Genomic DNA, 16,000 nt, shown 5'->3' on the forward strand with positions numbered 1-16,000 from the left:
ATGAAGATGTATAATGACTGAAAGAAAATGTACTGGTGGAGTGGAATGAAAAGAGATATTTCCGAGTTTGTATCAAAGTGCTTAGTTTGTCAACAAGTGAAAGCTGAACACCAGGTACCTTCGGGATTACTTCAGCCTATTATGGTTCCTGAATGGAAATAGGATAGGATTACTATGGATTTTATATCAGGGTTGTCGTTAACTCTAGGGAAGAAAAATGCCATCTGGGCAATAGTTGACAGACTGACTAAATCGGCTCATTTTATTCCGGTACGTACAGATTTTCTCTTAATAAGTTGGCTGAATTGTATATCCGAGAGATTGTTAGACTTCATGGGATACCTTTGTCAATCATTTCGGATAGAGATCCGAGGTTTACCTCACGGTTTTGGAAAAAGTTGCAAGAGGCATTAGGTACAAAGTTAAATTTCAGCACTGCCTTTCATCCACAAACTGATGGACAACAAGAGAGAGTAATTCAGATTCTGGAAGACATGCTTAGATGTTGCGATTGGAATTTCAAGATAGTTGGGAAAGGTACTTACCATTGGTAGAATTTGCTTATAATAATAGTTATCAGACGAGTTTGAAGATGCCACCTTATAAAGGATTATATGGTCGTAAATTTCGGACGCCATTGTATTGGACTGAACTCAAGGAAAATCAGATTTATGGAGTTGATTTAATAAAAGAAACTGAAGAAAAGGTGAAAGTGATTCGAGATTGTTTGAAAGCTGCTTCAGAAATCTTATGTGGATTTGAAACGAAAAGAAATGGAGTTTCAAGTTGGTGATAAGGTATTTTTGAAAGTGTCTCCATGGAAGAAAGTCCTTAGATTTGGACGAAAGGGCAAGTTAAGTCCGCGTTTTATTGGACCGTATGAAATAATTGAAAAAGTTGGACCGGTAGCATATCGGCTAGCGTTACCACCCGAATTAGGGAAGATTCATGATGTGTTTCACGTATCTATGTTACGCCGGTATCGTTCGGATCCTTCACATATAATTTCACAGACAAAAATTGAACTGCGACCGGATATGACTTATGAAGAAGAACCGATTAAGATTTTAGCTCGAGAAGTCAAACAACTAAGAAATAAAAGTGTTGCACCTGTGAAAGTGTTGTGGCAAAAGCATGGGGTAGAAGAGACTACATGGGAACCTGAAGAAACTATGAGAAACCAATATCCACACCTGTTTACCGGTAAGATTTTCGAGGACGAAAATCCTTAAAAGGGGGGAGAGTTGTAATATCCTGAATTAGGGCTTAATCGGAATAGTGGTTTCGTGACCACAAATTCGAGATAGAAATAATTATTTTATAATTATTTTGATGATTATGATACGATTGCATGATTGTGTGAAAATTTCGTAATGAAATTCTATGCCTAAAGTGCTTAAATTGAAAGTAGGGACTAAATCGAATAAGTTGCAAAACTTGCATTCTAGAAGTTTTTAGTATGAAATTGTTTTGGAATATTAATGAGGAGGTCTTAAATAGAAATTTGACCAATTTTAAGTTCATGGACAAAATTAGGACATGGAAGGAATTTTTGGAAAGTTTAGTAGTAAGGGTATTTTGGTCATTTAGTTATTAAAATGAATTAAAAATAAAATTAAAAGCCAATTTTTGTCCATCTTCTTCATTAGGCCGAAATTTCAAGGGTTCTCCATAGCTAGGGTTTGTTTCAAGCTTCCAAGCTCCATAGTAAGTGATTCCAAGCCCCGTTTTTAATGTTCTTTACGTTTTTGGAATCCCAGTAGCTCGATTAAGCTTATGTTAGCAATAATTCAACCTAGGGTTTATATTTGGAAAAATACCCATAGGTGAAATTTGTGTATTTTGATGTTTTATGATAGAATATGAGGTTTTAAATTATGTTAGACAACTTGTGCTACTCGGTTTTGAGTGAAAACGAGTAAAAGGGCTTAATTGGCAAAAATACCTAATAGTCACAAGTATATGTTAGAGAGAGAATTTGATGTTGCCATAGAAGGGAAAAGTGATCAGCATGTTATAAAACATAAGAATAAGGAATAAAGTTTAATTCCCAAGCCTAGGGGCAAAAGTGTAATTATGCAAAAGTTTAGGGGCAAAAGTGTAATTTTTCCAAAGTTTGTATTAAATGCTATTTTGATGAATGTATGTATTAAATAAGATTAATTTGGCATCATAGATCAAGAGAAACGAGATTCAAGTCGCGATCGAGGAAAAGAAAAGATTGTGGACTAAATTGCAAAATCTTTATATTTTGGTACCAAGGTAAGTTCATGTGTAAATAATGTAGCATAATTGTTATTTTTAAGTTATTGATGTTAATTATATGATACGCTGATTTTTAATCGTGAAATATTATGCTTTGTGTTTAATGTTGAGTAATATGCAAATCATGTTTACTACTTGATAAATATGAATTGCTACCAAGTATCGGTTCCAATATTCCATGGAAGACGACAAATGTGAGATCGAGGGAAAAAGCCCGTTTGAACCTTAGGAATAGATTAGGATACAAGTGACATGTCACTAGGATGGTTGAGCATCCGAACTCGTTGAGTTGAGTCCGAGTTCGTGAGATGTAACTAGGCATCCGAACTCATTGAGTTGAGTCCGAGTTCACTTATGGATGCGAACGCCCGAGCTCGTTGAGTTGAGTCCGAGTTCACTTAGAGGCGGGTTACATGATTTCTTGATTACATATGAGGCACTTCTGTGCAAATTATCCGTGTATCCGAGTTGTATTCCGATGTGTTCAACGGGTGAAATTTCTAGTGAAATGGAAGAACACTTAAGATGCAAGTGACGTTTTGGTAAGTGTTGTGAAATGGACACTTTGGACAGGCATGTTTTTAACCCTCGGGTTGAAAATAGATACAACAACGATAAGGTGGTAAGATGATGAATGATGTTTAGAAATATGACATATGTTTTGGTGATACCATGCTAAAGTTGTTTGGTATATTTGTATTGTTCTGTTACTTGTTATTTACATATGAACTTACTAAGCATTTATGCTTACTCCCTCCTCTTTATTTACTGTAGTTTTGAACAAGCCAGCTCGGGAATCGGGACGGGTCGAAGGTTCGATCACACTATCCAAAGGACTTTCATCTGGGTAAATGGCTTGTAAAACTTAAGTATGGCATGTATAACAATATACTTATTTTGTGTAAATAATTTTATGATATGACCATGTTTGGTTGAGAAAATGTTTGATATTGATAAGTCATGGTGATGGCTAATGTAGATCATGTTTGATATTATGGAAGTTTAATAGGTTATCTAGTTCGTAAAAATTCATGGAAAGATGAAACTTGCCTTAAAACAGAATATTGCTGCAGCAATGACATGAATTTGAAAAATCACTAAAAATATTATAAATGGAACTAAATAATGAGTAAGTTATGAAATTTAAGTTTAATGAGTCTATTTTCATGTGGATTGAACAAAACAGGCATATAAATTATATTTTATGAGATATTTAAACTTTTGTGAAATAGGGCCAGAGTGATTTCTGGATCCCCTATTCTGATTTTAAAAATTCATAATAAATTTTAAAAAAATAATTAGAAGTTTTTCTTTATATTTACAGATTCCTTATTGAGTCTAGTTTTAAGAAAAATAAAACTTGTAGTCATTGAAATTCTGTATAGAGAGATATCTAATTCGTAATACACAGATGTCAGAGCAGTCAAATCCTGAAACAGGAGAGACTTTAACTAATAAACTGTACTAATTGGCCCAACCAAAAATTCTAGAAAAAAAATTATTAAATAGATATATGAGTCTAGATTTAGGGAAAATTTACAGATCTTGATTTCGAGTTTCGTAACTCGAGATATGATTTTTCTTGTAACTGTGACGCGGGTAGTTAGAAAGCTGTGAATGTAGAAACAAATGATTTGAAGTTCTTAATTTGATAAATTATGTTCGGTAACCCCTCAAGCTCAACTCTGAAGATGGTTTCGGGCATGGGGGTGTTACAGGCATCAATATGAGGTCCCGTATAAGACCATGTCTGGGACATGGCATCGACACTGTTATGAGACTTCGTGTAAGACCATAGTTGGCCCGTTGGCATCAATGCGAGATCCCATGTAACACCACGTCTGGGACATGGCATTGGCATCTTTTCATGTGTATGAGATTTCAGAGTATCCTTTAGTATTCCAAGTGGTTCAACGGGTAATTGAAAAATTATATCAAAGTTGTGAATAGAATTCATGAACTAGTTCATCACCAGGAAGTCAACGAGCATCACAAAATCATTCTCACTTGAGAGCATTGATTTTCTTTCTAATCGGTATAGGAACAACCATCAAATCATGACTCTTCAAGTTAAAACCTTTTTTCGGCATCATAGGTTGATGCTTGAAGATTGAATCAAATCTCTTTTTCACTTCTTCAACGATCAAAATTGGGTTTTTAGGAGTAGTCTTTGAAGATCTAGTTATTTTATGAGACATGGTATCTTTTCTTGAAAATTGGCAAAGTTTCTACACAAGGGGAAAAAAGAAATTGGCAAAGTGGTAAAGACTTGCTATGGCAAAAATCTTGCGACGACAAGAATAGTGCGGCGGCAACAATGGCATGCGAAAACAACGATAGTGCTCCGGTAATCTTCTTGTGGCGGCAGTAGATGGTTTCGGCAAAAAGGGAATAGAACTATCATTTCTTTCAAGATTTGAGGTTGACGACAAAAAAAAAATATTTAGGGATTCTTTTTATAGGTTAATCAAATTGCTTTGAGGGATATGAAAATTAGTAGATTGGACAGGAGTTTATATAGGGAAGAATTAGGGCAACATGTAGCGAAAATTTAGTTGCATTAGGGTTACTTGGGCGGCAAGCGATGGGAGTGGCAGCACAGTGTCAATTTTGTTTCTCCCTTTTGCTGTCTTGGGCCTCAAACTCATACTGTATCTACAAACTTACTAAAACAAAACTGATTAATATTTGGGCCAAATTTGATCCCCTTAATTAACATAAAAATTTAAAATTTAAACAGAACAAATGAAACTTAAAAAAAATTTAAATCTTAATTAGAAAATTCCTTCTTAACAAATTACATTAAATTAATTCCCAGAAAAGATTAGAGGGGTCACAATGGTCCCACTTAAGTTCCAATCTCCTTAGATAGGATTAATTAAATATAATAAGTTAAGAAAATAAGTTCTAATTATTTATTTATTTACAAAACGAGTACATGAAAAATCAAGGGTCTGTTAATTTGAACAACGATTCAACATGCTCAACTTCACCATCCCAGTAGTGTTTGAGAAGTTGACCATTAACTTTAAACGTATCTCCGTAATTATTGTATAATTTAATAGATCTATAAGGATAAACACGGTAGATTGTATAGGGTCCTTTCCATCAGGATTTAAGCTTCCCAGGAAATAACTTCAACTTTGAATTAAACAACAAAACCTTTTGACCTTATTTAGACTGGGGGTGATAGGAAGTAGCAATCATGTGCTTCACATCATATTTGTCAAGCAACCACTTAAGCCATATGTTCACAAAGTGAGAACCTTTATCACTGATAATAGCTCTTGGTGTCACAAATTGTGTAAACACATGCTTATGTAGGAATCGCATGACTACCTTAGCATCATTTGTAGGGTATGCTTCAGCTTCAACCCACTTGGATACATAGTCCATAGCAATTAGGATGTATTTTTTCCCGTAGAAATAAGGAAATGAGCCTAAGAAGTCAATGCCCCATACGTCAAATAATTCAATCTCCAAAATGTTTGTCAAGGGCATCTCATTCCTCCTTGATACATTTTCGGTCCTTTGGCATTTATCATAGTTTTTTACTAAGCATCTTTAAATAGTGTAGGCCAAAAGAAACCTACTTGACAAATCTTTGCTGTAGTACGTGAACCACCAAAGTGTCCCCCACTTGGAGATGAATGGAAATGATACAAGATATCAGCAATCTCACTTTTAGCTACACACTTTCAGATTATATTATTTGCACACTGTTTAAACAAAAATGGATCCTTCTAAAAATAATACCGACTATCATGAAGGAATTTTTTCCTTCGTTGGTCTATCATTTCTCAAGGAATTATTCAACATGCAAGATAATTTGCAAAATCAACAAACCAATGTGTTTCATTAATTAGACTTATCTCAAATAAATGTTCATCTGGGAAATTCTCGTTGATAGGCACACATGATCGAGTTACCTCATCTTGCTCCAACCTCGACAGATGATCAACTATTTGATATTTGACACCTTTTCTATCTTGGATCTCAAGGTCAAATTCTTGGAGTAACAGCATCCAACGAATTAGCCTCGGTTTTGCATCTTTCTTCGTGAGCAAGTATTTAATGGCCGCATGGTCAGTAAATACTATAACTTTGGTACCTATAAGATATGAGTGGAATTTGTCAAAAGTAAAAACTATAGCAAAGAGTTCCTTTTTAGTTATCGTATAATTGAGTTGGGCTCCAGTCAAAGTTCTACTTGCATAGTAAATAGGGTGAAACACTTTGTTTTTTTTTTTGACCCATCACAGCTCCAACGGCATAATCACTTGCATCGTACATCAACTCAAAAGGTGAGCTCCAATCAGGTGTAACGGTTATTGGGGCTAAGATTAACCATTTTTTAGATCTTCAAAAGCTTCCAAACATGCTTTGTTGAAATTAAACACTATATCTTTCTCTAACAACAAACATAATGGTTTAGAAATTTTCGAGAAGTCTTTGATAAACCTTCGGTAAAAACCGGGCTTGAAACTTCTGACTCCTTTCACATTAATTGGGCCTGATAATCTTTCAATTATGTCCACCTTTGCTTTATCGACTTCAATTCCTTTCTGAGATTTTTTACCTTAAGACAATCCTTTCCTTAACCATAAAATGGCATTTTCCTAATTAAGGACAAGATTCTTGTATTCATTTCTTTTTAGTAGCTTAGCCAAATTACTCAAACAAATATCATAGTGTTACCAAAAACAAAAAAGTCATCCCTGAAAACCTCAACAAAATTTTCAATCATATTAGTGAATATTGCCATCATGCATCGTCCAAATGTTGCAGGTGCATAGCATAAACCAAAAGGCATTCGCCTGAAGGCAAACATACCGTATGGACAAGTAAAGGTTGTTTTATGTTGGACCTCCAGAGCTACAACTATTTGGTGTTATCTCAAATAGCCATCTAAAAAACAATAGAATTCATTACGTGCCTGTCGATCTAACATCTGATCCATAAAAGACAACAAAAAAAGCTCTTTCCGAGTGGCTTTATTCAATTTTCTATAATCAATACAGATTCTCCAACCAGTAATAGTTCTCGTTGGAATCAACTCGTTACGCTGATTTTCAACAATCGTGATTCCACCTTTCTTCGGTACACACTGCACCGGACTTGCCTAAGAATTATCTAAAATAGGATTGATGATTCTTGCATCTAGCCATTTGATCATTTCCTTTCTCACTACTTCTTTCATAATAAGATTGAGCCTCCTTTGCCCATTAATTCTAGCTCTTTCACCTTCTTCTAAAATAATTTTATGCATGCAAAAAGAAGGGCTTATACTTTGAATATCAGCTATGGTCCAACCAATTACTCTCTTAAATTTCTTTAGAACAGTAATTAGTTGCTCCTCTTGATATCAGTTCTACTGTAATAATCACTGGAAAAGTAGAACAGTCATCTAAATAAACGTATTTCAAATGGGAAGGAAGTACATTTAGTTCGAGTTTAGGTGGTTCTTTAATTGTCAACTTGCGTTGTACAAATTCTCTAACTTCTAACTCTAATGATTCAAACTGTGTGGATTGAATAAAATTCCTTCGATTGGCTTCCATCAAAGGCATGTTTTCTTTACCTTCTTCATCTTCCAAAGGGTCAAGATCTAAGGCTTTCTCCTTCTTCAAAATTACTTTCTATAGAAACCAAGGTTTTTTGTCTCTTCCATAACTGAACACTCTTCTACCTAATCGAGAATTTTCATTGCTTTAAGAATGTTAAAGGTTACCTGATCATCTTGAACTCGTATGGTGAGTTCACCTTTCTGCACATCAATTAACGTTCTTCCGTGGCTAAGAAAGGTCTCCCAAGGATGATCGGCACTTTCTTATCTACTTTAAAATCTAAGATAATGAAATCAATAGGAAAAATAAATTTAGTTACTCTTACCAAAACATCCTCGATCTTTCCTTCGGGATATGCTAATGATCGATCTGCTAGCTGAAGTGTCACAGTTGTAGATCTTACTTCACCTATACCTAGCATCCCTATCGCTCCTAAATCACACAAAGCTTTACCACAGTAAGATTTACCAATGTTACAGCATATAGTAAAGTTTCCCAGGTCTTTGAATTTCGATGGCAGTTTATTCTGTAGGAATGCACTGCACTCCTTTTTTAAGGCAACAGTCTCATACTCACTCAGTTGTTTCTTTTTTAATAGTATATTCTTCATAAACTTTACATAATTTGGCATTTGTTCTAAATCCTCGACCAACGAAATATTTATGTGTAACTAATTCAGAACATCTAAAAATTTCTTAAACTGGACCTCCTGTTTCTGTTTGTATTGCTGCAATCTTTGTGGATATGAAGGTGATGGAACTTTCGATTAAATGGGATAACTATTTTGAGTACGTAAATCTACATCCAAAGAAGATGTTAAAGTATCTGAATTCACTAAGTTAGGATTTACCTTGTCAGTCTTTGCAGATTTTGACTCTTTTGGTGTAGAAATTTCAACAGCTAGTTGATTCTTCTCAACGGGCTTATCTTCAACATCAATCAATCGGGGTTTCAAAATTTTACCACTTCGCAATGCCACTGCCTTGATATGTTCTTTACCTAAAATTTTTGGATTCTCAGTATTGCTAGTCAAGGTTCCTTGCGGTCTATCACGAAGCTCTGTAGCTAACTAACCCATTTGGTTTTCCAAATTTTTCAATGTTGCTGGTTGGCTTTAGATCAAAGCATCATACAAAGACTCGTAATCCAATTCTCCAAACTGTTTGATGCCTCAGCTTGAGGTGGTTTTGGAGCTTGCTGATTGAACCCTTGATATTGGTTGGGTCTATGATGTAATAAGTTGTTATTCAGTCCGTTTCCTTGGTTGCTCCAAGAAAAGTTAGAATGATTACGCCATGAAGGATTGTAGAAGTTGGACTGGTGTCCTTGTCCATTCTTATTTTGATGTTAGTTTCCCACATAGTACACTAACTCGAGATTCGACGAACAATTCTCAAAAGAATGACCTTCCCCAAAGTACACACAGGAAACTACTTCAAACGGACTTGGTAGCTGAGCTGCAAAATTATTAGCACTATTAGCGGTAAACTATTTTAACATAGAGGAAATAGACGATACCTGAGCTGATAAAGAAGTGAGGGCGTCAACTTCATGAACTCCAGCTACATGTTTTCCTGAAGCTGTTCGATTTTTTGGCCATTGATAGTTATTACTCACGATCCTCTCAATAATCTCATAAGCCTCAATATAAGACTTAGACAAAAACTGCACCATTTGCACAAGCATCTACCATCAATCTTGTATGTTCATTGAGACCGTTATAGAATGTCTCCAATTGGATACAATGAAGAATCCCATAATGAGGACACTTACAAAGTAACTCCTTGAATCACTCCCAAGCCTCATACAAAGACTCGTCATCCAATTGTTGGAAAGTTGTGATCTCGTTCCTCAACTTAGTGTTTTTGCTAGGCGGGAAATACTTAACCAAAAATCTCTCTGCTGATTCTTGCCATGTAGATATGGAACTTGGTGGCAATGAATTGAGCCATGCTCGTGCTCAATCTCACAACGAGTACGGAAACAACTTTAACCTTAGTATGTCTTCAGTTACACCGACTATCTTGTATGAATCACTCACCTCCATAAACTATCGAAGGTGGAGATGTAGAGCTTCTGTTGGCATACCATTGAATAGGCCTACTGTTTGGAGTTTTTGAAGCATCACTGGTTTCAATTCAAATTGAGTTGCCTCAATATCTGGCCTTCTAATTCTTGGATTTAACTCACTGAAAAGTGGCACAACATATTGTCTGATGCATTGATCCCTATCATCAGCAATGAGGATGGGATTTCGTACAAGATCGACTTTATTACTGTAACGCCTCAAAAATCTCGAAATCTTAAACTTTCATTTTTTCGGTGTCGATAAAAATTGTGCTTACCATTCTTAGTCATGTGTTAATTATGTGATAGCAGGTCTTGGTTATGGTTTGAGTTTCAACTTAAGGGTGAAGGAAATTATGGTTTAATTATTTAAAAAAACCTTATTGGCAAGTATCTTGGCTTTTAAATAAATAGAGGAAGAATTGTACACAAGAAAGCCTTGTGGTAGAGTGGCAAATGGCGTCACATGCATGACAAGGAGGTCTGGGGTTTGAATCCCTCCTTGTTCAAAAGAAGGATTTGTTTTTTTGCTTAAGGGATGGACAGTGGTGGCGTTGGATATGAACACTAAAGGGAGAGATAAGAGGAGAAATTTGATGAGGGGATTAGGGAGTTATTAGGGAGAAAAATTAGGAGATAAGGAGTGAAGAAGAGGTGGAGCTAAATTGGGAATTTATGCATAGGAAATTTGGCCATAGAGGCTATATATAGGTGCCGAATGTGAGGTTGCCAGGCTAATGTCGAATTCTCCCTTACCTTGTTGCCAGAAAACACCTTTTTTCTCCAAAGATCTAAAAACCAAAAATCCCTTGTTCTTTATTCTTTTTCTTTGTGCCGGTTTTCCATTCTTCCCTTACACAAGTTCTCTTTTTGATTCACCTCTGGTTTTAAACGATTTCTACTTCTCTTTATACCGAATAACCTCTTCTACCATACAAGTCTCAAGAGCCGAATATCCTATGTGCCGCCACTACCCTTTCCACTCTGTCAATTCTAGTGTAAGTGTTTTGCTCTCTGAATCGGATTTGCTAGTATAGATCACTCTGTCCCTCACTTCTTCTAATCGGTTTTGGTAGGATTAGTATCGAATCCCAATCTTTTGGATCCCTGCCGATTTGATCCTTAGGTGTGAGATATTGTAAGTGTTCTTTACTTCGGTAAAGGTTGGCCGAGTAGGCTTTAGTAGAAAAGGGTGACATATGCTGGATACAAGTCACCCATTATGTTTTTTAACAACAAGGGTTAATGCAGATCTGGGAAGTACTATAACAGTTCGATTTTGACTCTGGTCAGAATAGTGGTTTCGAGACCATAAATCTGAGTCTGAAAAATATTTTAATATTATTTTCTGTGTCTGTTATATGTGAATTTACATCTGTGAAATTTTTGTAATTTAATTTGTCTATTTCTGTGCTTAATTATGATAAATGATTAAGTCGCGTAAAGTGTAATAGTTGAGTGCTAGATGCTAAAGCACCTATTTGGCTTGGCTTTTAAAATTAGGGTCCTTACATGTCAAATATACCATTGATATAGTAAGTGGACAATGTTGGACATGTGTTAGGTGAATGGATCATTTTATAACAAAGGGCAAAATAGGAAAAATGATTATTAAAGTTACAATAATAAAATGACAACTTGAAAGTGGCTATATTATCACCTTGTTCAGCCGAAAATTAAGAGAAAGAAGAAGCCATTGAAGATTCAAAGTATTCGGCCATTGCATGTGTGAATAGGTTAGTCCATTTTGCTTAGTTTTTGATAATTTCTACGTTTCTGTGATCCTTGCTTCGTGTTCTTCAAAACCCATGTCTGAATTTCTATTTCTGTTGAAGATTATGAAATGTGCCATTGATGATTATATGAGCTTTGTGATGTTTTTATATGGATTATGAAAGATATGTGTGAGATTATTAAGCTTTGTCTTTGAATTTTGATGAAATTGAGCTAATTGAGCTCAATTGTGAAAATGAGGTTTAGAAGGACTAAATTGTGAATTTAACATGTTGTATGGGCTTATATATAAGGCATGAAAATTTGGCTAGCCCTTGTTGCAAAGAAATTTTGCATATTGGTGATTTTGTGAAAAATAGACTAAATTGTCAAAGTATGAAAATGTAAGGGCTAAAATGTAAAGTGCCCTAAATATGTGTATATGGATTAAATTGAATGAAATGAATGATTGAATGGTTGAATTTGTATTGAATAGATCAAGAACAAAGAAAATCGGACTTAGATCAGGGGAAGTCCAAAATAGTTGAATAGATGACTCGTTTTTTCCAAAATTTGTTCGAGGTAAATCAAATTACAATTATGTGTTAATTGAAATAAATTCTACATATATAAACTGTAATCTATATTGGATGGCCTTGAGTGCCTGATGTATATCTTTGGAGTAAAGTGTGGTAATATGTTAATATCTGAAAAACTCTGTATGTTCCTAAGCAAAGTTGACATATGTCTGGGACATTGACATCGTATCTGATTTCGTGTAAGACCTTGTCTGGGACAGAGGCATCGATATTTGATTACATGTAAGATCACATAAGGGACGTCGGCATTGTACTTGTTTATGAGCATTTGTATCATTTCTAACCCGTCTGTTGATAGCGTACAAAATCTGAGATAGAGTATATGAAATGTATAACCTATGCAGGTACATTTGTATCGTACTAAATTTCTGAATATGAAAAACTCTGTCTTTGTGGAATATGTATAGAAATAAAGCATGGCATATATGCAAACAAAGGAGCATGGTTAAGTTACGAATTATTCTATGAAATGGTTATGAATTTATATGGTTGAATGGTACTTATATGCTTTAGTAGTTAGACTAATTGTATTTGGCTTACTAAGCTCTTTGTAGCTTACTCTGTGTGTTTACTGTCTATTTTATAGTTATCGTAGCTACTGAAGGCTCGAGGATAGTCGAGGATCGTCACCACACTATCGATCTCATTTTGGTACTTTTGAAAGTGTAAATATTTTTAAGTATGCCATGTATAGGCTAGAAGGTTTATGTATTAAGTTTTGGCTTGTATATATATATGTTATGCCATGAAAGTTGGCTAGCAAATGGTATGATTGTGTTAAGTTTAGACATGGTTATTGATTGATGATGCTTTAGTTGTACTGAAGCATGTTTTGAGCATGAAATTGGTTGATAATTGTGTTATGAATGTTGTTTAACATTGCTAGTAGGAAAGACTTATATAAGGGTGGTAAGTTGGCTTAAACCAAGCCTTCTTTGTGCCACACGGTCAAGGGACACGGGTCTGCCCTGTGGCCATGTAAGAAAAGCAGTATTCTCCTAAGAATCACACGGTCTTTGACACACGGGTGTGTCATATTTCCATGGGCTAAAGTCAGTAGCTAGCTAAGTATCACACGGCCATAGTACATGAGCGTGCCTATTAGCCGTTTGAAAAAGTCAGTATAGGACTTATTTTTGGCACGGCTAGTTCACAAGGGCGTGTCTAGTGCCCGTGTGTGACACACGGCCTAGTCGCACGGGCATGTGACTTTAATAGTTTGAAAGAATTGGTTAAGTTCTGAAAATTTTGAATAGGTTCAGTTTTGTTCCAACCTTTCCTTAAATGAATGTTTTAGGTCTCGTAGACTATATTTAGAGATGATTGCTTATGAAATGATGTTAAATATTATCTGTGATTCTGAATTGGTTTAAAATATTTTGTTTGTTTGGTAATGCCTTGTAACCCTAATCTGATTTTGATTACGGGTTAGGGGTGTTACAAGTACTCGTGCTTAGTGATCAAGGAAAAGCTATTAAGACTTGGCGTTTCAGGTAAGGATAAGGTGAAACTTCAGCTTTTGGAAAAGTATTCGATAAGTATGTGTGATTAATCATTGAGTAACATCGATTGTAGGTTCGTGGCTAGGGAGATCGTAGCACGCTTTATTACCAAGTGTGTACATGCACCGAACACACACAAGTAGATCGACAAATCCCGAAATGTCGAAAAGCCAAAATATCGAAATGCCAAAAAGCAGAAAGTTTGGCTATGGTAGTCTTGTGAGTGCGTGAACACTCGTAAGGGGAAACCGATAGGTTATCTGAGGCCCTATGGGTGATTCCATGAACTTGGGCAGTGGTTTGGCCAACCGGGCCAAGATGGGCTAAGTGGGCCCGGTCGGCTGTTGGGCCCATAATAGGCAAAATTGGCAACTTGATGTTAAGTGATGGAAATTATATGAAAGCATGAATATGAATGTGATTTGGGCCTAATGGGCCATACAAATGTGATTTGGGCCTAATCGGCCATATGAATTGGATTGGACCTAGTGGGCCATATACATATATGTAGACTTGTTGGGCTTTGTAAGGGGTTTAGGCCTAGTATCTGATAACTATTTAATTGACATAAAATTTAAGTAATTTATTGAGACTATGGATTAGTCATAGGGTTAAGGTGTGGCAACGGGTATATGCATGTCTAGGATTGGATATAAGGAGAGCTTGGTGCTTAAGCTGTCTTAATGACTCAACTCCTCTTCACTGGAATCCTACCTGGTGCATAGTATTCGTTCATCTTAGCTCACGGGATATGTTAACGGGCCAAGGTAAGTAAAACCCCATAATAAAAGGAAAATTACCAAAATTTGTCTAAGGGCAAAAAAAGACCAAAATACCCCTATATGTTAAATGTAAGATTTATGGATGTTACATGTATACCCACTGCATACATATGATATTCTGTTTAGGTTGCATATAGGTTTGGAATTATGGAACGGAGGAAGTATATGATGATCGCATGGTTGCTTGACAATTGTGGATCCACCAACGGCTATCAAGCCCAATATGTGATTAGCAGCTTGCTGCAATGAAGGTAGTTCCGAAACTGGGCTACCATTGATGTGTATCGGATGGGTGGGTCGATATTTATATTCCCACATGATGTGTACCGGAGGACGGAGTTGATGTGTAACGGTTGGATTATTGGGGTGGGTTGCACTACATTGCATTGCATGTATGATTTTATGGTGATTGATGAATGCTTGTTACTTTTCGAGGGTTGTACACACTGAGTTTTCGAAAACTCACTCTCTCTTTTGTTTTTCTCAGGTGATGCTCAGTAGAAGGTTCGATGTTTAGAGGGACTCGGATGTGGCCAGCTAGCAAGACGACTTGAACTTGTTTTTTTTAAAAGAAAGCATATAGTTTCTAGCTTATTATGTAATTTCATAATGGAATGAAATAAGACCTTCCCTTTTATTATTATTTGGACTTTTATTTTTATGCGTTGTAATTATGAGAAGGTGAACATGGGTTTCCTAAACCATAGATTGTTTTTCTACGTTTCCGCAACTAAATTTTAAGGTGACAGGCTTCCATAAATCATATGTTTTAAACAAGCTTTCACGATTGAAAAAGAGTTTTTATAAGTTAATTAAGTTTTCTCATTTTAAGGAAGGGTTTTCAATGAAAACAAGGTTTTCGCTAAAACACTTCAATTTGACACGCCAGATTCGAGCCTAACTGCTATGCCAGGTTTGGAGAGTTACATTTAGTGGTATCAGAGCCCAAGTTACAAAACTCAGGCTGTGAAGTGGGCCTTATTATTTTGGTTCTGTTTTTTTTAAAAAAATTTGGATCACAATGTTTTTGAAGAAAAAATTCTTGCTGTGCGGCACATAGAGTCTCCGACGTTGAACCAAGTAAGTTCTTTTATTCTTAAGCTTGTGTAATTTGATATACTGTAAGTAGTTAGTGGGCTATCTTTTATGATTATGCTAAGTTTTTTTTAGATTGAAATTGAAGGCCGTAGGACCTTGGAACTGTAGAAGATTTATGAAAACAACCTTCTTTTAATACTTCCATAAAAGATCGGTTTAATTATTAAAACTAACTAGAACTTCATAAAATTTCTAATCTAGATAATACGTGAGACAACAATGAGTGCTAGAAGAGGTGCAAGAAGCCGTGGCCAAGGACGCGAAAGTGTTAGGGCTGAATCTTCGGCATCATGCCATATGCTCGATGTTGGAGCAGAAGAGGCTCTGGCCTCACCCGTGGCTGGGAATGGACCGTATGTTCGGTCCGTGGGAGAAGATACATTGCCGCAGGAAATATTGAGGCCACT

General features: G+C 35.9%; 1 non-coding gene across 1 annotated transcript; it reads left to right on the forward strand.

Moving 5' to 3' along the window:
• Positions 1-9,583: 9,583 nt before the first annotated feature.
• On the forward strand, positions 9,584-9,690 carry LOC121228407 (small nucleolar RNA R71). The gene has a single exon (XR_005925983.1). It is a non-coding gene; the product is annotated as a small nucleolar RNA R71 (small nucleolar RNA).
• The last annotated feature ends 6,310 nt before the right edge of the window (positions 9,691-16,000 follow it).

This window comes from Gossypium hirsutum, chromosome A04, assembly GCF_007990345.1.
Source record: "Gossypium hirsutum isolate 1008001.06 chromosome A04, Gossypium_hirsutum_v2.1, whole genome shotgun sequence".
Classification (NCBI taxonomy): Eukaryota; Viridiplantae; Streptophyta; class Magnoliopsida; order Malvales; family Malvaceae; genus Gossypium; species Gossypium hirsutum.